Consider the following 24,904-nt stretch of genomic DNA (forward strand, 5'->3'; position numbering starts at 1 on the left):
CTTTGAACGCGACCAAGGAGTAATATGAGGGGTACTGAGTAAACCAGGACAGAGCCGTGCCTAGAAAAGGAAGAGCATTTCAATAAGGAGGAGTGGCCAAAATCTCCTGGATTAGGCAAGAAGCTGGAGACAGACAAGAGACAAGGCTCAGCCAAGGACTCCAATTTGTGGGACTTTAGACATCAGCGACAAAGAACTGAAACATACACATGTATTGCGAATACGGTGTGCAGTCAAAACTAAAAAATGAGAAAGAAAAGGAAGGTGGCATATTGTGATTTATAATAAGAAATATATATTTGGTCTTCTCTGTTTCTGGCACAGAGCTCTTAAAACCTTTGGAATTTCCTCAATGATAAAAGTGATAAAGGTGTCTTGATATTCATAACAAACCCCTTTCAACCACACCTGAGTTTAAGTAATGAGGTGACTTTTGGAAAGCATCCAAGGATGGAGGCTGATTGCCAGGGAAACGAGCCGTGTGATTGAGAGTTGGAACTTTCAGCACCACCCCCAGACCTCCAGGGACGGGAGAGGGGCTGGAGGTTGAATCAATCACCAATGGCCAAAGATTAACCAATCCTGCCTATGTAGTGAAGCCTCCACAAAAACCCAAAAGGACCGGGTTTGGGGATATTTCAGGTTTGTGAACCAGAATGCTTCCAGGTGCTACCATGCTGAGCCCCAAACTCCAGGAGGATAGACGCTCTTTTGTTTGAGACTTTGCCCTAAGTATTTCTTCATCTGGCTATGGATTGGTATTCTTTAATATCCTTTGTAATACATCAGTAATCTAGTGAGTAAATGGATTTCCTGGGTCCTGTGGACCACTCTAGCAAATTAATCAACCCAAGGAGAGAGTCTGCGAAACTCTGATTTATTACCAGCCCATCAGAAGCACAGGTAACAACCTGAACTTGCAACTGGCATCTGAAGGAGGCAGGGGGCAATCTTATGGGACTGAGCCCTTAACCTGTGGAATCTGATGTTATCTCCAGGCAGATTTAGAATTGAGTTGACTTGTAGGACACGCAGCTCGTGTTAGAAAATTGCTTGGTGGTGTGGGGGAAAAACCCACACGTTGGAATTGGTGATCATAATCTTAGAAAGCAAGTTTAAGGGCCTAGGAAATAAGGCACTATAAGACAGATAGAGGAAAATTCTGTAAAAACGAGACAACACTTTAAAAGAATTGCTATAAAATCCAAATGGACTGTCAAGATACTCATATTTCCTTCCCAGGGGAAGGGGAGGGTGGGCAGGAGGTAGAGGAAGGAAGGGTTGGGGCAAAAGTAACCATCTCATTGCTGAAGAAATGACATACTAGCATGACTGATGGAAATTTTAGAAGCTGATGCTTAAAAGAAAGAAAGAATGTTGTATAACTAATGGAAATGAAAATGGGCTAAGGCCACAATAAAACTTGGAAGTGCTTTTAATGAATACTTCAAAATATGTATAGTATCACCTCAGAAAAAATTGAATGTAAAGAGTTTTAAGAATAAATGATGGCTGCTAACATCACCAAAGAAACACAATAATGATGTACATCCTGAAGGAAGCACACGGCACCCTTTGTAAAGAATTCACACACACACACACACACACACACACACACACTGGAACCTGAATCAGATGATACCTCTAGATCCAGCCTTCGGTTTACAGGAAATAAGGGGACAGAGGAACATCTTGTACAACAACATGGAAATAAAATAAGCAAAATCCAGACAACAGGAAACTCTGCAGTAACCTAGTGTCTTCAACAAACAAATTACAGAAACAAAGGAAAAGCGAGAAGGGACTACAGATTATGAGACCTGAGACCCATCAACCAAATGCAATGGGAGGAAATTTTCAGATCCTGATTTCAATAAAGCAATTATAAAAACAATTTTATGAAACAGTTGAGAGAAATTTGAACACTAATTGGATATTTTATGACATTAAGGAATTATTTAAGATGTTTTTACATATAATTTTTTAAAGAGTCCTTATTGTTTACATTTACATACTGAAATGTTTATAAATGAAATGATATAATATCTTGGATTTGCTTCAAAATAATCCAGTGAGAGTAGGACGGAAACATGTGTGTGTTCTAGATGAAACAGAACTGATCCTGAACTGGTAATTGTTGAAACTGTATGTTGGGTTCATAAGGATTCAGGATACTACTCTCTCTGTTTTGTGGATGTTTGCAAATTACCATAATGAAAGGTTAAAAAAAATCAAAGAATAAATGTGAACAAACCCATGATGTCCTCTCAGATCTATGAAAGGATTCAAAATAAGCTTGAAGTGTTATTATTTCACAAATGTCATTATTTCCTTTTGATGTTGAATCTCTTCTGGTTTCAAATGTTCCTAATTAAAGAGCTTCCACCAATTCTTAGAGTTAGATTGCTGCTGGCCACTGTCACAAAATGAAACATGCAGGAGGGGTGAGTGCGTGTGTGTGTGCGCGTGTGGTTGTTTCACTTGGATGTGGTTGTTTTGGACATTGCTTTTTTTCCAGCTTGTCAGTACCCAGGCTTGTGGGTGGCAGCAGAAGGAAGCAGTGCAGGAGAAGACAGGGCTGGAGGTGACATGGATCCACTCAGGAAAGGTAGATTTTGGCTGTCTGCATTTTAACAAGGTCTCAATCGAGAAGATAGCCACTGTAAAGAGGGGTCTGCTGTTGACTCCAGAAGGCAGAGATGAATTCAGAATCAGAACGTTTCTTGAAGTTTCTATGCAAACAGATTGGAGTCGCCAGCTAGATGCTCAGAAAATGCTGAAAGGAATACAATTTCAGAAAGGAGGGTCAAGAGGATAGACCCACATTACAACACAAAAGAATGGCCCCAAGATGATAGACCAGGTCCCCACAAGTGACACAATGTTTGTCACCACTGGTTCAATAACAGAGACTTGCCAGTTGCCCTCAATCCTACCTCCTGCTATATAAGGTCCCCAGGTATGGCTGGTGGCCAGAAGGAGGCCAGGTTTGCCTTGTAAAGGAAGCCCATAGTCATGGCAGGAGGCTGGGAATGCTTGTATGTCTTTCATCAGATATATAAAATATGCCAATCAGTGGCTTTTACTTTGGGTTATGATATTATTTCTATTACAGTTTAAGAGTCCTGGGGTAAAGTGAGGAATTAATCCATACACCCATTTTAGAAACCATCATGGCCCACAGTATGCTTCTGAGTGTCCCACTTGCCTGAGAATCTTATTGATCCTGGGAGAAACAGTAATGGAGTAATGGAGACTTGAAGATAAGTAGGAAGGGCTGGATGGTTGTACTGACAGTGGACATAATGGGGCATGTAGGGAATGAACGTATTGGCCTCTTGGACAGCTCCCAAACAGGAGTGACAATTCATCCTGTAGCAAAAGAGAGGAAAGTTGCCAAGGCAACAATCTGATTGTGGGGAGGAAGGCCTAGGAATTTGACGTTATGTAGAAAGTACCAAATGTCCAAAGAAACTTTTTCTGAGTCCCCCAAGAGGATAGTGGTTTATAAAAGAATGGACAGCCTGTGGTCCATCACAGACACAGTGAGAAATCAGGAGAGTAAAGCTACAGTTTGAGGAGCCCAGCAAGAGCTGTAACGCTGATGGGTAAAAACCTGATGTCTCCCCAGTCTTCCCTCCTTTCCTTTCCCTCCTCCTTTCTTCATGTCAGTGAAGCAGCAACAGTAATGGCAAAGAAGGAGCCTCCATGAGAGAAAGGGTGGAAAGGACCCCAGTGAACTGGGAAGAGCAGTATTGACACAGAAATGGCTACAGAGTCTAGCTCCTGCATCGCAGAGGAGTGACAGCAGCTGCAGCAACTAAGTGAAGCCACCAGGAGGTGGAATGGGGAGAAGCAAAGGTGGCTACAGTGGGGGAACTTAAACTCCACCAAAGAGAATTCCAGAACAACTCTGGTATCCCAAAAGAAGGGAAAGACGTAGGGGAGCCTGGTTCTTAGAATCCCTCTGGGAGAGCAAACAAGAGAGACTGAAATTGATTGGCACCCATTTTCCTTGAACATCCTCTTGTAGGTTGGGTGGTCAGGGAGTCTGGGGTACATTTCAGTGACTAATTCTCTGATATAGGATTATGATGTTGGATTCCATTTTCTAAAAATGGGAAGATCAAGGTTCGTAGCTCCTTTGAGATACTTTGCAGAGAGGGTAGGCTGCAATCAGATGAATAGTAGTGTTTTGGACAATAGCCTCCGAGTTGGAACCACTAGGACTTCTCAAGGGAACAGTTGGCTAAGAAAGAGATTATCTGTAGATTTCCTCAGAAATGCTGAGGGAGGGGTAAAATAGTGGAAGAGCTTAAACAAGCAATGAGAAGACTCTGCGGGGGGTTGGGAGGGAGTGGCACGGAAATCGTAGTTCTAAATCTACCACTTATTAGCTGTGTGTCCCTGTGTCCATTTGCCTCAGTTTATTCACTGGTAAATTGGAGCTAACAATGCCTCCTTTGCTTGGCTCATGCGGCCTCTCCCACAGGGTTATTATAAGCACCCAATATAACAGTGTTGCCCCAAATGTGGTAGGTATAGCAACTTGTACTATGTAAGATGATTTCTGATGGTACATGGCCAAATTTTTTATGATTATTTGAATTTAAAGCCTAGTATTTGTTTTTATGCATATTTGAAAAAAAGTATTGTATAACTAGCACACCATACTTACGATTTCATAGACATACTTGCTCAGGAAGAGGCTTAAGTGAAAAACAAGAAACAGTAACAAGTGTATGAATATGTGTGTGTATATAATGTGTAACTATGACAAAAAGGGAAGGTAGTGTCCTTCTAAAATGTGGGAGTCTGCAAAAACTGAATAAGTAGGACAGCTGTCTGAAGACTTAGGGAGCTTAACAAACAGGTCCTTATTACTCCTCTGGAGGTGCCTGAGTTTCTTCTTCTGCAGAAGGCAACAAATGGTTGCTGATGCCTTCCTCGTATCAGGTGCTTTTCTGGGTTCTGCGGATACAGCAGTAGACCAGATAGACAAAATTCCTCCCTTCTGGAGCTTGCATTCAGGTGGAGAAGCAGATCTAAACCCACAAAATGGTTTTGTGGACCTGACCGGATGAGATGCAAAGAAAGCATCTGACAATTGCAAACGCCCTCTCCATATCTGGTATTGTAGTGAGATGCCAGAGGCAAGAACGAGTTGATTTGAGAATATCTAAAAAATGTCTGGCAGAACCCAGAGAAATACTCTAGTGTGGACAAGTGTAAACTGTTTTTGTTTCTGTTGGGTTTTCTTCTGGGTTAAATTCCTGGAAGAATTTTCCTAAAACCTTTGCACCGTGAAAGGACTTATCTTCAATGTCTGCTTTTGGCACTATGTGCTCTCTAGAGGTAGTGGGAAATGTGAATCTAATGAGTATCATATTAGAATTATGTATTTTAGTTTTCAAACAGTCAACCCAGCTTGAATTAATCTAACCGTAAAATCACTTTTCTGAATCAAAGGCTCTTCTGAAATCCAAATACGTAAAGTCTAATTTGTTTTTCTTCATTCCCTAGTTTTAAAGTTCTGTCCAAAAGAATTAGCAAATTTCCTTGGACTCATTTTTTCTTTTTAAATCCCCAAAGTAACTTATTTCTTAACGGGTTTTGCTTGCTTTGTGTCTTCACTTATTGGATCTTTCTATCAATTCTCCAGTTGGATACTCGACAACGTTTAAACGGTCAGCTACCCCTACGTGAGAAATCACTGCCTCAGCGAACTTATTAAACAATACCCTGGTGGCTTGAAAGGGTTAAACTAAGTTCCTACATCAGCATAATTTCCAAACAGGGAATAGCTGATGTGCTGGGAGACTCTGTCAAAAATGAATAGTAATGAGTTCATAACAAAATAACAGCCCAGCAAAGACTAAAACCAGAATATGATAGATAGAGAGAATGTAACATGCTGGAGCAAGAATGTAGGATGCAAGATGTGTTAACCAGGCCCGCAAATGAGACAAGTCCATCTAACTTTAGCTTTCAGACCCTCTGCAAGGGAGTAACTGAAAATGATGATTCATTACTTCCATATTGATTGCATCACGTGCTTTCCTGTAGTTCGATGTTTAGCATTTTTACTTGGGATGATGGTTTCACTGTTTTACTAAAGAATCCAAGTTTGAATATTCATTTTACGTTACTGTTTCTTGCTAATGTGTATAGCAGGTTTGTAAACTCCGTTTCTACTTATAGGCTTAGTCTCCAAAAAAAAAAAAAGAAAGAAAAGAGAAACCTTAATGCTTTCTATTTTGATTAAATAGTAAACAGATGAAATCATTTGCTATCCTGGCTACCTGGTATGAAGTGCAAGCTTTGTAAATTTCAAACATGAGCTAGGAAGATAAATTGATTTTTAAAACTAAATCTCCCAGAACTTAGAACCCAAAGGAATGCTGTTTCTGTTCAGCACATTCTCATTGGGAGGTCATATACTTATTATAATTGTGTTGTTTTTCCTCTAAACATTTGGAACTCCTCTTGTGGAATTGTCTTCGGAGCCTGCAAAGCATTTTTCTGAGAGTTCTGCTTTGTGCCCAGTCTTCATCCTTTGGGGTGGGGTGGGGGATGGGAGCCAGTGGAAGGGAGTGGATTTAATGATTTCTGGAAAGAGCCAAAAGTCATCCAGAGGCCAATCTGGTGAATGGCGTGAGTAGAACCATCTGGGGTTAAAAAAAAAAAAAAGACTGTCTATAAAGTGTGCAACCTGGCTCTATTTGACCTGTGACCTGACTCTTAGCGAAGGCTATTCTAAAAGAGGCGTTTCTGGGGCTGGCCCCGTGGCCGAGTGGTTAAGTTTGCACGCTCCGCTGCTGGCGACCCAGTGTTTCATTGGTTCGAATCCTGGGCGCGGACATGGCACTGCTCATCAAACCATGCTGAGGCAGCATCCCACATGCCACAACTAGAAGGACCCACAACGAAGAATATACAACTATGTACTGGGGGGGCTTTGGGGAGAAAAAGGAAAAAAAAATTTAAAAATCTTAAAAAAAAAAAAAAGAGGCATTTCCAAGAAGATTTGGCCCATGACTGGCACTCTTCGAATAAATGTGTAGACTCTCCCAAAGTGACTGCTTTTGAAGTAGTGCTTCAAACGCTCATTTTCTTATACAAGATGCAGAGTGCTGTTTTCACAAACTATCATGGTCATGTGTAGAGAAGAGCTGTCATTTACTAAGATCCAGAATCAAGATAAAGACCATTAGGTAAACATACTTTCTCAATAACACAAAAGAAAGAAAAGAACTTGCTGTGAAAGTGTTGGTTGTTTTTCCCCCATGAACCTCAGTTAGGATTTAGTCGTTGCCTATGTATCTACCATAAATGCCCTAGTATAAAGCAAGAGAAAATATGAGACCCTTTTCCATTTTCCAAATAAGTCCTCCCCTTCACCTTGCCAAATGTTTTAGAGACGTAGCTAAAAATCACCAGTCATCTATTCATACTTAATTTATTAATTTAGTTACATGTGTTTAAATAATTTTAAATACTTATAAAATTGGTTTATTAATATCACTTTATATACTATTTTATATTCCATATAAAGAAATATTACTATAGTCATATTTCTTCTACTATCACGTTTCAATTTTATCCCAAGCCACAGCATAGCATTATGACAGTTGTTTTCTTTCATCCTTCCTGCAGTTGCATATTCTCAACATCCAGTATGCAACCACTTACTGTAATACTTTAAAAAGTGATGTTTAAAAGGCTTGTTCACATCAACGCCCACTCTTGCAAATGGGAGGCCATTCACCCTAGTGAAAGAATAATTAAATATGTATTAAAGTCCACCGATTCCACTTGTAAACCTCAGAATCTTGCATTGATTACGGGCATTTCAGGATGATGTGTCTTCTCTGAAAAGAACTGTGTTATTAGAAATAAAATAATGATGAGTACACCCTATAGTAGGAGACTCTGAATAGCCAATGATTTCCTCTTTTTCCAAGGAGTGATTTTGGGGAAAACTTTTCTTGAGTGTACACAGAGTTAACGATTTGCTCTCTGTTACCCTGCGAAGAGTGAATAGCTCTCTGAATTTTCATTTCAGATGAAAGAGTAAAAATACATTACCAGCAGAAGTCACAGTTCATAGGAAGAAATCTGATAAAAGACAGTGTAACAGAGAACAGAGCACGTTTGATTTTCTTTTGGCATACAATAAGGGAAAAGCAAAATACAGCGCAATCTTTTGCCCATAGAGATTGGAACATATGCACGGGATTACAAAGCAAGTACCCAAAAGCTCTACGTTTATGTGTGTAAAAAAATAATAGAAAATAGCTGAAGAGGAGAGAGAGAGGAGAAAAGTAACTAAGAGGGGCAGGAGTCTGTTTAGTTAAATTATAATACCACTTAGACCAGGGCATCATCAAGATTCTGGCTTTGGGCTTTCAAATGTTGGGATCTTGTAAACCACCGTGTCTTGATGCTATATATAAACTCTCCTGTATTTAACATCGTGGCTGAAGCTGATGTTGGAATCCTGGCTGAGCCCCCATATTTCGTATGGCCCTGGTGGTTCTTCTCACATGTTCACAATGGTTCATGGCATTGATGCCCTCAGAGGGACAGCAACAGTCTCTCAAAATGGCAGGCTTCCCACTGTTGGCAGCAGCTTGCTAGCCTCTGCATGTGATTTTGGAGACAAAGAAGTACATAAAAGCAATTCTTCTGGAGGATGAGTGGAGAGCTTTCGTTTTAAATTTCTCTTCCTTTTTCACTTTGCAGGGTCTCAAAAGGATAACCTTTAGGGTACTTTCCAGACCCGCTCACCTGGCTTAGGACACCTTGATACATAATAATTAGCTTCATAATTTCCTCTTTCTAACTCTATAGGCACTTTTCCTCCTAATTTTGGACAGTCATTGGCATGATGTGGAAGTTACATATATCTTTTGAAAAGAGTTGATGTGGATAAATAGCCTTTTCTACTTTCTGCATTTTTTATTTCTTTCACTGTGCTCCATTGGCCAGAAATATTGACAGCCACATAGATTTAAACATGTCATGAACAAAACTTCCTCTTAGTCCCAGAAAAATGAGTTTGTATATATCTTCTCGAGGAAGATCAAAGAGGCAATGAGTGGTAGTGGACAAAACTGAGTGAAGAATGAATTGAGCTGGCATCTCATTTCTGGTCTCTCCCTCATCTCTGGACTGTGGGCATGTCACATAATCCTTCTGCTCATCTAGTCCCACAGTCATGAAACAAGTGTTGACTGGTTCACCTCTCAGATTTTGTCAAGTTCTAATAATCTGTATTTCCAAATAATAGTGGCTGCTGGGGATTGAACACTTACTCTGAACCAGACACTCTGTGGGGACTTGCGTGGGTCAACTCTTTTAACTGACCCATCAAATCTGGCAGATGGGGACTATTATTTACAGGTGAAGAAACTGAAGCTTAAAGAGTTAAGTGACTGTCCTGAGGAAAATACCTTTTCTTTGACTGGGTCCTAGCTAATGGGTTAATTCTTTTCTGAAGAAGTGAGCCAGACACTTCAGAACACCAAGAGACAGAGATTGGCCAGAAGGGTTTTCAACACAAATTTTGTTTCTTTTCCTTTCTTTGCTTTGTCTTTCTTAGGCCTCCTATGGGCAGAATTGAGTTCCTAAAACTCTTCTCTTCATGACCCATTATCAACATCAGTCCATATAAAGCCCTTCATTGTTTTTATATTTCCCTCCTTCATCCTCCGTATCACGCCCCTCTTCCCATGTGCATTCCTTGTAGTGTACTTAATCTATGTCTTTACAATCCATCTTCCCTATGTTTATTTAGACATGTACATCCTTGAAAAATGTTATTTTATATTTTGACTTACGTAAATGCTATCAAGCTTTGAATCTCATTCTTTTTCATTCTTTTTTACTCAAGGCTTTGTTTCGAGATCCATCCACGTTGCTAGGTGTAAATCTTGTCCATTAAGTCTGATGGTCCTACAGGATTTCATCATATCGTATCACACATTTTCTTTATCAATTTCCCTTATCAATGGACATTTAGATTACCTCCAAATCCTTGATACCACAAACAATCTGACATGAGCATCCTCTAATATGTCTTTGTATGCACTTGGATGAGAGTTTCTTTGAATCATATGCTCAGGAGTAGAATTGGGGGGTCGTGGTGTGTATGCATTCTTAATTTCACTAAGTATTACGAGGTTGCTTTCTAGAAAGGCTGCATTGCTTTGTATTTTTTCCAGTGGTGTATGAGGATGCTTGATTTCTCATATCCTGACCAGCACTTGTTATTTTCTGGCTTTCTAATTTTTTTTTTTTTTAAGATTTTATTTTTTTCCTTTTTCTCACCAAAGCCCCCCAGAACATAGTTGTATATTCTTCGTTGTGGGTCCTTCTAGTTGTGGTATGTGGGATGCTCCCTCAGCGTGGTTTGATGAGCAGTGCCATGTCCGTGCCCAGGATTCGAACCAACGAAACACTGGGCCGCCAGCAGCGGAGCGCGCAAACTTAATCACTCGGCCACGGGGCCAGCCCCTCTGGCTTTCTAATTTTTACCAATCTCCGTGTATTAAATAGTCTATCATTTCTGTTTTAATTTACATTCGTCTGATTACTGGTGAGTAAGAGCATTCTTCTTGTAATCATTAGCCCTTTGGGTTTTCCTCCTGTGATTTGCCTATTTATACCTTTGCCCATTTTTTTCCCTTATTGTATTTCTTAACTTTACTGGGCTTTGTAGTTATATAGTTTTATAGCTATAAATACAATTATAGTTATAAATATAGTCCTAATTTGTCTTAGTATCTGATAGGATGGGCTGTTCACCCCACATTCTCTGCTTTGAACTTCATTTTCCGTATTGACTTAACCGAATCACAAGAGTTTCTCTATACATTTTTAAATTATTTATTTGTGGATTTTAGTTGTCATTATTTTCACCTGCTCTGCCACTTCTATTAGTTGTATCAATAAATGCTTCCTTAATTTGTAATATATCTTAATATCTGATGTATCTTCTTTTTTTTGGTTTTGCATTGACTCTTTGAGAATTCTTATTTTTCCACATAAATTCTAGAACCATTTTCATGCTTTAAAAAATCTTTCTGCGGACTGGCCCGGTGGCATGCTGTAAGTTTGCGTGCTCGGCTTTCGCAGCCCAGGGTTCGCAGGTTCAGATCCCAGGTGCAGACGTGCACACCATTCATCAAGCCACCCTGTAGCGGCATCCCATATACAAAATAGAGGAAGGCTGGCACAGATGTTAGCTCAGTGTCAATCTTCCTCAAGAAAAAAGAGGGGGATCGATAACAGATGTTAGCTCAGGGCCAATCTTCTTCATCTCCCACCCCCCAAAAAACTGCTTTCTGGGATTTTGATTGTAGTTGCATTCAATTTAAAGATTAATCAAGGAAAAATTAACTTTATATGATTTTAAAGCTGTTAATCTGTATGGTATTTAAGTTTCCATTTATTTAGGTTTTATGGTACGTGGTTTAATAGTTTAAAATGTATTCTCTATAAAGATCTTGTGTTTTCTTTGGTTAATGTCTACATACTTTCTAGTTTTTGTTGCTACTCTGAATGATGTCTCATATTCTATTCTATGTTCTATTGGGTTATTGCTTCTTTATAGGAACCCTATTGAGTTCTGTACATTCTTTTCACATCTAACAAACTTGCTGAACTTCCTTTTAATTGTGATACTTTACTAATTTTCTTAGATTTCCCATGCATTTGATCATGATATTCTAAGTGAAAATAATAAGAATTTAGTCTCTTTCCTTCCTGGTCTTAATGCATTGACCAGGACTTCCTGTACCTGTTAAAGAGTGACAATAATACTGAGGTATTTGTGTCTGGTTCCCAACTTTAAAGGAAATTGCCTCTAAAAGTTTTTAATTAAATTGGATGATTGCAGTAGCTCATTGGTGGAAAGCCTTTATCGGGTTAAATAAATTCCTCTCTATTCCTAGTTTTTTAAGAGTTTATTTAAAAAACACTGACATTGAATTTTATCCAATGGTTTTTCTGCATTTGTGGCCATAACGATGTGATTTTGCTCCTTTAGTCTGTTAAAATGATGAATTATTTTAATAGTTTTATATCTTCTTTCTTTAAGCCTTTTTTCTTGAATTATACTCCTTTATATATATTTATATTTTAAACTCATTATTGAATTCCAATAGCTGGTACTTTAGTTAGTATTTTCACATTCATGTTTTTAAGTGAAACTGGTCCATAGACAATCTGGTCTTCTTGAACTAGATTTGGTATTAAGACCATACAAGCCTCACAAAATGAGTCATACGCTTTCCCTTTTGTCTTATTGGTGTGACACCTTGCGTTAAGACAGAAAGATTCACTGTAAAATAGTTCTTCTCCCAGTTTTCCCCACGTGAATAAATGGGAACCAGTTATCAGAACAAAAGCATTGATTCCTCTCTTTCTTGCACACCCACATTGGATTTTCAATCAGATAGTACTGGTTCTGCCTGCACAGTACATCTCAGATCCAGCCCCATCTCCCCACCACCTCTACTCTCATCTAAAAGATGATGATCAGGTCTGGATGATGGCACAACCCTGTACCTGGTCTTCTTGTTTGTGTTTCCACCTCCTTGCAGTTCATTCTCAATAGTAGCCAGCATCCATTTAAAGTATAAATCACATCACTTGACTCTATCATAATCATCTCCTATTTACCTCATTGGTGAGAGAGGGATTCCCACTCTAAGTTTATGGACACAGCAAATGGTCAAACACATGACACCCAACACTGGACAGATGAGATTGACAACAGTTTATTAGTCACATGTACTCACAATCTAGGGGAGGGGTACACTGCATGCCATGCATGGCCATGTGGGGGCTGCACTCAGGAACAGAGTGAGCAAACAGCGCTGGCAAGAGGCAAATTTTGTAGGGTCAAGAGGATGTGGTGCCTCCTGGTTCCCACAGGAGGGTGTAATTTGTTGACTAATTCAGGGACGAGCAGGAATTGCACCCTGTCCATTTGATCAGAGGCTTGTTCGGCCAGGGGATCTTTTCTACAGAAGCAGAATGGGGAGGGAAATTTGTGGGTAGGCTGTTTGAGGCCTTCCTACTTTCCCCCAGATGTCAATGCAGGACATCATATTGAGTCTTAATTTTAGACCTTACACCACAGGCTTCTGGATAAAAACCTTCCAATGACAACTACAAGGCCCTTCGCAGTCATGGTCTGACAACTGTCCTCTGCCTTTCTTTCCTATATTTTCTCTTCTCCCACTTACTGTACTCCAGCCACACGGACCTACGTGTTCTTACTCAAACCTACTGAACATGCCTTCAACTCAGGCCCTAGGCTCTTACTTTTTCCTCGACTTGAACCCTTTTCCCCCAAATATCTTCATGACTTCTTTTCTCACTTTCAAGTCTCTGCTCACTTCCTTATCTATAATAAAAAGCATTATTTTGCATGCTTTCAAACTTTATATAACTGGTATCCTGCTCTATATTGCTTTCCTTCTTCATTGTTATATTTTTGAAATTTACCTGCATTGCTACATTTGTCCCTGTATCATTCATTTTATCTACTGTATTTATTCCATTCTATCAATTCAGCAACATTTATTTATCTCATCTCCTATGGATAGATGCTTAAGTTGTTTCCAAGTTTTTTCCCTTGCAGACAATGCTTCAGTGAATAGTCTCATCAAGTCTTCTTGTGAAGAAGTATGAGATTTTCCTCTAGGGTACATTTGAAAATGTGGAATTGTTGGTCAAAGGGTACCAGGGACTTGCTGGGAGTTGGCCTCCAGGGGTGAGGCTGAGAGAGTCATGTGTGGTCTTCCGCCTGCTGAATAGCACAGAAACCACTAGAAGAGCTGAGAGACCCTGAGACCCAAAAAAGGCACTGACATAAATAAGTGCTGCCAGTTGTTTCCATGGTTCACCAGAGGAGCTTCTATATGAGACCTCTGAGAAGGGTCATTGCTCCTGGGATACTATGCCTTAGGGCCACCCTCTGTGAAGCATCTGTTGCCACCAAGAGAACTGTGACAAGATGCTCCCACTGGCAGAAGTGGCTGCTATGGCAAATTGTTAGGCTGGGGGGTCTTAATTCCCAGACGTGTTAGAATTCCCCCCTCAGCCTCACATGAGTCACTCTTTACCTACAGGGAAGATAGAGAGAACTGAGCCTTGTCAATAATCCTTACTAAGTTTGGAGAATAACAATTTCCCCATGGGAGTCCTTGGTAAGAATCAGGCACCCAGAAACTATGGAAAGAAACTCAAAACAGCTGGAGAGCTCCTGAATTAGAGCCTAGCTTTCAAATTTCTGATGGCGGGTGTGGCCCAGGAAAAAAATAGCTCCATTGGCACATGCATCTATTTACTTTCTGTCTCCTTTAGTCTTTAATTTTTTGTCCTCTCTCTAGTCCTCTCTCTCTCTCCTCCTTTCTTTCTTTCTCACTTTCCTTTTCCTTGTATATGTCTTAGATTTGTCAGTAGTATTTGAAGCCCTACTTTACCTCTGTGAGGTCATGTTTTGACACCAATAGAAGTCAGAGGAAATGTCAATACTTTCAGTAACAGTAAACGGTTCAGAAGAAATCCATGCATACTGGGCCGGCGCCTACCCTAGAATTTGTCCTTTGGTTGACTGTATGAGCCCTGGCCTTGGTATGACTCTTTTGAGTGCATTGTAGAAGTGATGTGTCCCCTCCAGGATATCATCATGGAGACCTCTTGGTCACAATAACCTCACAGAGGCTCAGGAAGATGGCTACGATGGCCTGCTTTTGATCCCAGACACAGAGATTTGCCAAATCTTTCTTGTATGCAGCACCATGTGCATGTACACATAATTCCCTCAGAAACAAGAGCCAAAGGTGATAGGGAGTGAGGGATAAAACATTCCATTGAGAGTCAGGAGACTTGAGTTCCAGTCCTGACTCTGCCACTATCTAGTTGGTGGCCTTAAACCAATTACTGAACCCTCTGAGCTTAGTTACCTCATTTAAAACATGAGGGCTTTTAGGTACACAATCTGTGCACTCAAATTTCATTGAAAATCTACCTTAAACACCTGTTGGGCGGTTACAATCTACTTCTAAGCAACTACCAGATACACTTCAAGGTGCATTTTAGTTCTAAAATTTCTTGACGTTGGAAGGAATTACAAACTTTTTTCTATGTCTGAGGTCACTTGAGTTGTAATCATTTGAGATCCTGAATGATTTTACAGGTGCCTTGGTATCAAAGGTCACATGATTTCTCAACCCCAAGCTCATGCCTGGGCAGATCGGAGGTACGGAGGTATCCTCTGCTGTTTTCTCACCTATGTAATCACTACATAGCTGTACCTTTTGGGGGACACAATCTTATTAGCGTTAGATCAGCTCTGTCCTACCATGATCAGTCTACTTCTCAGCCATTCCACCTATGACTCAGGGGGAATAAGTCCAAGGCCCACTGTACTGCACCTACTGGGGAGATGCAATCTACTTGTAAGCTTAACAGTGGGAGGCATTGTTTAAATTAAGCATCTCCCACTAAATAAGGACTTCAGTCTACTTCTGTGGCTTCCCAAGGGCATCTTCCATGAAATGGAAGGAACATTCTTTTAAAGAGGTTGGCAAAGGCATTCATCTCTTATCAACCATTGTGAGAACAATTTGCTTTTGCCAACCTGTTTTTGCCAAAACACCAAATCTCTCATATCCCTTCCCTGTCCAAAAACTGCCACCAACTCTGTTGCCTGTAGAGTTCAAGCTTGTTTACCTACCCTTTTTTATTTTGATTTTTTAAGGGAAACCTCTATTCTCTGGCCCTGTCTTATCTCTATCATTATTTCCATTTTTCCATTTTCCTGTTTTTTTCCTCTATTCTCAAATAAGCATATTTCAACTCCCAGAGGATGGGGAAAGGGCCAAACTTAATCGACTACCTACTATGTGCTGATCCCCATCCAAGGTATTTTCACATTTGTTATCTGATTTTGTAGCTGAAGAAATTAAGGCTCAGAGAGGTTATATACGTTGCCCCACTCATAAATGAAGAAACTGGAGTTGTTACCAAGGGCGGTTTGACTTGGAGCCCATAATCACTTTGCTTTAACACCCGCCTCTTGTCTCGGGGGCCCCACATCCCGGCTGTCTAATCAGCAGGGTTGTTCTGGGCATCATTCCTGGCAAATCAGCCCGGTACCTGTTCCTCCAACTCTTCCAATTACCTTTGTAAGCACCTAACTCACTGTATTAAATTTCTTTTGACTTACATAACTAAAGTGACTTCTGAATCCTGATGGTGCAACCCACTATCAGGAATATTTTTTATATAAATATCATTACCAAACTATTTTAGAGCTTAAACTTCTCTTAGCCCTCTTCACTTGACAAAGGAGGAAACTGAAGCCCAAAGAGGTAAGGAGAATTGTCCAAAATCACACAGCTACTTAGTGACAAAGTTTAAACCATTCCTTTGCCCAGAAACAAGGGATCAAAATGGCAGACTGAAAGAAATGTTCCAGAGTTTTAGAGGTTTTCAACCCGGGTCCCATCCTGACCAACACTCACCAGCCCTGTCTCCTTAGGAAAATCATTTCACTTCTCTGAGCTTCAGTTTCTTTGTTTGTAAAATGGGAATGATAATAACCCTTTGGGAGATTTTACATGTAAAATGCCTAGGACAGCATCTGTCTCATGTGCTCAATAAACAGTAATTATGTGCATTATTCTCTGTTATCCAGAGTCAGCAAGGCCAAACTTCTCCACTTTGGGGACCAAAAGGAAAAAGTCCAATAAAGACAATCATTCCTCAGCTCTCACCCCTGCCTCACTCTAGGATACTCAACCAACACTATGAAAGAAAATCGAGTGTCCCATGAACTAAGACTAAGGAATGCTGTATGTGATCCCAACAATTCACTTACGTTTGCACAAAGCAAAGAGTGAAAGAGCTTCTAATCAAATAAGGAGTCATAAGTTTTGCTCCATATCACATAGAGTGCAAAGTTTAGAAGAGCAAAAACATTAATATTTTTTTATTCTTCCTAAAGAAATGTTCAACATACTGTTGTATTTTTCATTTTCCCTCAGTCCCTCCCCTTTCCCTAAGAGGGAAGGTGGGGTAATCGTATTAGATATGGCAATTGGAAGATTAAGCCCAATTCTCTCAAGGAGCTGAATTCTCTCAACTGGAAGGATGTTCCACTTTGAAGCCATAGAAAGATCCCCAAGGATAGATGTTCTCAATAGTTTTCTGTATATATCGGAGATTTAAGGGGCCCGATAAGTGACACTCTTGTTCCTTGCTCAACGTAGACATAGGAATTAGGCCGATGAAGATTTTTTAAAAGTCGTCTTTAGTATTGATAAAGCTGGTATTAGAAAGCAAAGTTTAGTAGGAAGCCAAATGGCCCGCAGCAGAATACAACTTACCCAGTCACAGGCAAGGCAGGAAACCCACAGGTCTTGCCCACAGGGGCAGGGGCCTTCACTGCTGAAGTCTTGAGCAGATGAACACACATGCTTCATGCAAACAGACAGACTCCAGAAGAGGAGAGGCAGGAGCCGAGGGACCGTGCTCGCTGCCTTCTTCAAAATTCAGAGGATAAGTCTGTCCTCGTCCCCTGGTGGGAAGAGTTCCAACAACATTTAAAGAAGTATAAAAAGAGACAAATCAGACAGACCCATGGTTCACCGACCCATTTTCCCCTTCTGATGGCAGCACCAGGAGTGATCCTCGGGAGAAGGGGATCCAGTTGTCCCCCAGGATCTCAAGGAGCCCATACCCGACTTCTGGAAACACTTGTTGGATCTGTTAACACTGATATGTACAACTTCTCAGGGAAACCAGCTCTTCATTTTCCCTATATGGAGCCTCCATACCCCCACACTATGGGGGAGAAAAGCAGGAGAACCGGGCTCTGTCCCCCTTCTGTCCTCCAGGTGGCAGGAGCACCATCTGGACTGTTTTGCTTCTGGGGCAGCCTCAGGCCAAGCCAAAGATAACACTGTGTCCATGCACACACTGTTCTTTTCTATGTTCCCAGGAAACCAAATCACAACGAAGTCAACAGTGTTGTAAACTGTGGATAGCTCACATTTGGCATATGAAGGACAAATATGAGGCCCCAGAACTTCCTTCCGTCAAGGACTCAAGAACCCCCTCCTATGTCCTCTCTGATCTTTTGCTAACTGGGTTCTTTCAAGCCCTGTTTACTCAGTGTCAGAAATTGTCGAGCAGCCTAAGTCAAGTACCCTGGATAGAAAGCTACTCTAGTCCCTCTGGAGAAAGGGACAAGGAGTTGCAAACACCCTCATGCCTAGTCTCTTCTCCAGTGTACCCGCCTCCCCAATAAACCCAGGCTAAGATAGTGCGGCAAAATGCAACATAGGCTACCTTCTCAACTGATTGCCAGAAACTACAGCTATGTGTGCAGTTGCCTACTTGATATGTCTTCCTAGAGGTCTCAAAGGAACATTTTCCACCTCCGTTCCAAGCCTGGCCCTTCTGCAGTATTCCCCTTCTCAGTAAAGACATCCCCATCCAGCCAGATGTGAAGCCAGAAACCTAGGAGTCACTCCTGCCATTTCAGCCCACATCTAAGTTCTTGCCAAGTCATTTCGATTTTGTCTCCTCATTATGTCTCAAATCCCCTTCACTATCACCCTGGTCAGGCCACCATCATCTCTTGCTCCACCTGCCCTGTCCCACCCTCTCTTCAATTCAGCTCCACACTGCGGCTGGAATAATTTCTTCCAGAATGCAAATCTCCTCGTTTCACTTCTCCACTTTAAAGCTCTTCAGTAGCCTCTTCTTGCTCCTGGGACAAAAATGAAGATCCTGAAATAGCCCAATAGATCCTAATCGTGTCCTTCCTCCATCTCCAGCCTCTTGTCTGTCTGTGCTCCCCTTTGCCTCTGTCTGTATTCCAGTCTCCCAGACACCATTTCTCCTCCAACCAGAAGGCCAGTGCATACGTGTTTTCTCTGCTTGCAAAACTCTCCCCTCTCCTCTGTGCAGGTTCAAGCCTGTCTGACACTTCAGATCTCAGCTAGCAGTCGTCCCTCAGGAGACTCTGACTCTCTGGAATAAACCAACTCTTCCTGTTGTATCTTTTCATAACACCAGTGTGCATCCCCCTTCAGAGCACTTGCCATAGTCTCAATCTGATACTCATTTGTGGGTTATTTTATTGATACTTCTCTCCCCAACAAAACTGTATCCCCACGTGGGCAAGGACCACCTCTATTTTGGTTCACAATGGATTGCATTCACAGGATTAGCAGGTTGTCCATAACTGTTTGTTGAATGAATTGCAAGGTCCTTCTCAAACATCTGTTGGAGCAGGGCATCACTCCTGTGTTGTTACTTCCACTCTGGGCTGTTCCCCTCCAGCTCAGCCTGGTGCCTTGGTTTATCCAGATTCTACCCCTGTGGAAAGCTTGTCCTCCCTCTTTTCTCTGAGCTTCGCATGAGGGGTGACACCACCAGGGTGGGCTCCAGTGCCAAAGGGACCAATGGCTGAAGCTGCTCCACTAGGACCCCGCCAACCTCCCCAGAGCCATTTCATTGACTTAACTACTTTAATAGCATTAGGAAGTTTCCTGCCTCCAAGCTGCCAATGCCGTCTCCTTTCTGGGGAATTTGACTGAGCTAACCAGGGATCTCTTAGCATTTCTTCTGCTTCAGGTAGAACACAGAACTGAGGCCTGTAACATGAATCACAAACTCTTGGCTTTTTCTCAGTCTCTGTCTCTGCTCTTCTTTCCTTTTCCTTTTATTCTTTCTCCTCTTTAACTTCTCAACCAACCCCACTGCTAAGACATTTTTCCTGTCCAGGGGAAATATAAACCAAACCCTCTGCTAAGGAGCTGGCTGGGAATAACCAGGTCAACAGGACAGAGTGGTCCTCACACCAGCACACTAAGCCCATAGAACTGGGGGGACTTTCTCTGATGCTGTTTTGTAGAAAGGTATCTGTCTGTGCCTTTGAGGACATGTAGATCTCCCATAGTGTGTGTGTGTCCATAGTGCATGTGCATGCGTGCATGTGTATAGGAGACCTGGGGAAAGGTCAGCCCCTATTTGCCACAGGCAGTCCCTATCACTTCTCCAGCTGCCTGAGGTCTCTGTAAAAGATCCTGGAGCAGTTAGAGACTATCTCTCCTGGGGTGGCCATGAGAATGCACCTTGCAGACCTTCAACTTACAGGGAGCAAAACTGACGCAAGCTGATGAGATCTGAGATCCTTCTCCTGTTTGCACTAAGGTCACACTGTCTTCAGGGGATACTATGGCAGGCCTGTTCATGGGTGACATAGGGCTCCTCTGACAGCTGACTTTCATGAAGGCCTCCCTGACCATCTGGAAGAAGCTCTGTAGACCGCAGGGCCACCTATGATACTTCCACCCAACCTGCTTTCCCTCTTTCCTGGGCTTGCATTGCCACTCGCAGCCACACCAGCTCCCTATGCATGGTCTCTCACAGGCATTTCACCTATTGAGTCCTTGCATCTTCAATCCCATCTTAGCGTCTGCTTTTCGGAGGACCCAGAATAACACATCTCCTTATCCGTCGCCTCTGAAAGAGCAGCCGTTCAGTAACAGCAAAGCCTTCTGACTGTGCATTTTTTTTTCTTTAAGATTGGTACCTGAGCTAACAACTGTTGCCAATCTTCTTCTTTCTTTGTTTTTTTGCTTTTTTCTCCCCAAGTCCCCCTGGTACATAGTTGTATATTTTAGTTGTGGGTCCTTCTAGTTGTGGCATGTGGGATGCTGCCTCAACATGAGCTAATGAGTGGTGCCATGTCTGGGCCCAGGGTCGGAACCCTGGGCCGCCGAAGCAGAGCATGTGAACTTAACCACTCAGCCACGGGGCCAGCCCCCTGACCGTGCTTTTCAAGGATATATAGACCTTGAGATAAGAAAGGGTGAAAAACAACACAAAAAATTACACATATATAGTACATAGACATGTAGATGGACTACACACACTATATATTTCTTACATAAACTAGGCAATGGCATGTTTCAAAAACGCCCTTCGAAACAATGAAACACCTGCTGGGGATCATAGGCCATCCTTGGTCCTGCTGAAATTCTTCTGGACTTTGAGAAGCATTTTATACAGTGATGCATCCTTCAGTGACTGCAGCCTGGTCAAAGTTTTGTACATAAAGGACAGGCCTACTCCAGCATTTAATCACGGGATCTATATATTCTTGTCTTGTGGATCTTATCCTCCTTTGTAGTGTCAGAAACCAAAAAAGAATGTTTCATATTCCAAACAGAAGGGAGGAAACTAGTGAGAGGATGAACAAAGCATCTATTCTGAAGTGGGGTTGCCAAGGTTCTGCTTCAGGAGAGGAAGATGAAATTCAAAGCTTTGCCAACATTCTGGGACCAAATCATCCATTGGAAGAATGGTATGGTTTACATGTACATGGCATTTATTGTCATTTTATATTCATATATCTACATATAAAATGAAGTCCTTTTAATCCAGGAAATGATTGATCTGTAATTCTAACCAGAAAGCATTTATTATTAAAAATAACTGCAGTATTTATTGAATACCTGTATTCCCACACATGCTAAACAATTCACATGTACTATTTCATTCAATTTACAGAAGAGGAAATTACATGGTGTGATAGGCACCCGAAAGACATACTTTTATCCTCTCAGACTTCTTTTTCTAAATAGATTTATTTTCAATCATTGAATGAGTAGCCAAATCAACTAATGGTGAGGTTCTAAAATGCATACCACAGGGGACACTTCTGGAATTAAGAAGGCAGGTAGAGTTTAAGAGCTTGTCCTAAGTTTCACAGCTAGTAACAGCAGAAGCAAGATTCAAAGCCAAAATTGTTAAACTCCAAAGATTTCTGTTTCTTAGAACAATAATAGTGAGCACTTAACAGGAGAGTTAAATGCTCGAAAAAACAACAACAACAACAACGACAAGGTCATGATTGAAGAGAGAGTTGGGCAATTCAATACCAGAAATGACTATACATTCGAACCTGAGCTCTGGTTCCATTGTTAAATGACCTTGACAAACTGAGCTTTTTCTGAGGAGAAAAGAGCCTCTTTTCTTAAAAGTACAAAAGAGCTCATGATACTGAAAAAGCACTGCCTTCTCTCAGAAGCAATAGGAGGCATATAAAAAGAAAATGAAACCCTCTATCACTATTGTATACAATGTAATTGCTTCCATCAAGCTGACAACATTTCAGCATTCTTATGGGTGTAGGAAACATATTATCATGGCTGAGTTATGTTTTCCTCACTTCCTGATGGCCTCAGAAATTCCAAGTTGAAAAATGAACTAACTTAAAAAAATTTTTTTCCTTCTTTGAAAATTATTCATTCTTTTCTGCCTGTTTTCTCCCCGAGAAATATTTTTGAACAGTGTTTGCCACCCCCTATTTATAGCTTTCCAGTTTTGGCAGGTATGGGAGAGTTTATAAGTGGTTTGTTTTCTTTGCTATATCCAGTGTTGATTTAGGTCGTTTCAGCCACTGAAACAATTGGAAGCACTTTCAAGGAAGGTTGAAATCTGTTGACGACTGATAACATTGTGAAGTCTAGATAGTCTCAGTCTAGATTTTGTGGTGGGGGGGTGGGAGGAGCTCGGGTCTATTAGAAAGTCTTAACAGTGTCATATTGAATAATTATCTTACTTCTTTCTTGGGGACTGTTCTGGAGGAAGTTTCCCCTTGACAGCAGTAGGAAGAGCATCTCCTGAATATTTTCCCAGTCGTTGATAACTCTGGGTTGGAGTCCCAGTTTGACAGCTCGGTAAGAAAGCACATGGCAGGCACTCCATATCTGAGCTCTGGCCTGTACGAGACCTTCCTTAGGAACCCATGTCTAACATTTGGGTTTTAACCAAGTTTCACCAGAAGCAAACATTAGTGGTTCTTTTGTTTAGGAGAGATGCCTGGAATTTCTGGGTTTTGTTTCATAAATGACTGAACTAAATAAATACATTTGAAAACCAGTAGAATTATAGGCATCTTCCCCTCCCATCTGACATGTTTTTATGGGTGGTATGGTTGGGTTTTTTTTTCTGGATTTTTCCACCCTTTGCCTCCCTATAATTTGTGGGCCTCGAGAAAAGTCATGGTTTGCTCTGTAAATGGAGAGGGAGAGCTTGTTTGGGGTCATCTCACTTTTTCTTGTCGCCTCATTCCTGTCTGTGGTGCTGCAGGGAGGGGGACCACAAGGAAAGAGCCCCAATACAAAGATGGATTTCCAACTTCAAAAGTCTCAGGGAAAATGTCGGTGTTTCTGTGATTAAGTAGCTCCTAGAAGTCAACCTTCCTGAGGACAAGAGCAGAAGGTGGGGGCCGCCTGCCTGTCACCTGATCCAGGCACAGTTTGATCAGGGTGGATCCGTCAGAGCTCACAAAGACATTTAGAAGAATAGGAGACCCTTGAATAGCTCTCCCCACCCACTGGAGCCACAGAAAAGGCTGTTAATCCTCATATATACCTGGGAGGCCAGGCATTCTCCCCAGTTTCACTTGAGTAAGGGACTTTCTCCAAGGTCACTGGGCCAGGCTAAGTCAAGTCTAGAAATAGATCTGAGGCAGCTTCATGCCCACCATCCACTTCCCCACCTCCCAACCCCTTTGCAATTCAGTTCTTTCCTTTCCTCTTTGGTCATCATGATGATTTTTGCCCTTCTCCTCTTTTTAAAATGGGACAAGTACTTCAACAAAGTCTTTAAACATTTTTTATTATGAAAAATTCAAATATATAGAGGTAGAAAGAATAACATTCTGAACCCTATATGCCATCACCCAAATTCAACAGTTCTCAAGGATTTTGCCATAGCTACTCCATTTCTCCCTCACTTTTCTCGACTAAAGTGTTTTAAAGCAAGTCCCAGACCTCAGTCATATCTCCTCCCCTACTTTCGTACACATCTCTCAGCATTGTAGATATTTTCATTTGTAGCCGTGCCATTTTTCCACTCATGAAGTTCCTTAATATCATTTCCCACATACTTATATCTAAATGTCCCCAGTTGTTCCAAAGAAGTCCATTTACAGTTGATTTGATTGACCAAGAGTCTCATCAAAGTCTTCTCATTGCATTACATATCTGCCATCTGTCTTTAGCTTTTTCCTTTCTGTCACAAATACTTTGGAGAAACCAAGTCAATTGTCCAGGTGTTCATTGTTTTCCCATAATTATGTGTATTATTTGAGGACTGAGAATTAGAAAATCTCTCCCACCAATGAAGAGCATTAAGTCTCCAGAAAGAAGATATTATTAATGTGTGGATGATGTGTAGGTGATGGTGACGTATCCAAAAACTTGCGAGAGAATTTCCTTAGATGTTGGAATAGGTTAGCAAGAAGGATTATAATAGAAACAACTTGTTGTAGTTTAGGTATAGTTCTTTTCTAGAGATACAGAGTCAAGCAGCAGGACAAGAACTTATTTTTGAAGCACTAGGCTGAAACTGGAAGGGAGTGCATACAAATAAGTGTATGGGCTGCACTAGGAGAAACAGTCCATCACTTACTTATTTTTCTCTCCGGGTCAATTCCCTTATCCCCTGTTGTCTATTTTTTCTATTTCTGAGTTTTAAAAACAGTTTTACTGAGGTACCATACAGTACAGTGCACATCTTTAAAGTGTTCAATTTGATACATTTCGAGGTATGAGAATACCTGTGAAACCATCACCACAATTAACATCATGTTCGCATGATTCAGCTCGAAAGTTTCTTTGTGCTCCATTGTAATTCCTCCTTCCTGCCCCCACTTGAATTCCCTCCCTACCCCAGACAACCACTGATCTGCTTTCTGTCACAATTGATTACTTTGCATTTTCTGGAAATTTGTATAAATGGAATCATACAGTTTGTACTCTCGTCTGGCTTCTTTCATTGAGCATAATCATTTTGAGAT

The 24,904-nt window shown here is 41.2% G+C and overlaps 2 long non-coding RNA genes across 2 annotated transcripts in view; one reads left to right on the forward strand and one right to left on the reverse strand.

Annotated features, from left to right (window-relative positions):
- The window catches only part of LOC106824690 (uncharacterized), a 190,290-nt gene that overhangs the window by 130,909 nt on the left and 34,477 nt on the right, over nt 1–24,904 (forward strand). The window lies entirely within an intron of this gene.
- LOC139046430 (uncharacterized) overlaps nt 1–24,904 on the reverse strand; it is a 48,603-nt gene that overhangs the window by 13,975 nt on the left and 9,724 nt on the right. Inside the window, exon 3 of the long non-coding RNA XR_011506504.1 lies at nt 17,409–17,599. This is a non-coding gene — a long non-coding RNA (uncharacterized lncRNA). The remainder of the gene's footprint in view (nt 1–17,408; nt 17,600–24,904) is intronic.

This window comes from Equus asinus, chromosome 10, assembly GCF_041296235.1.
Source record: "Equus asinus isolate D_3611 breed Donkey chromosome 10, EquAss-T2T_v2, whole genome shotgun sequence".
Lineage (NCBI taxonomy): Eukaryota > Metazoa > Chordata > Mammalia > Perissodactyla > Equidae > Equus > Equus asinus.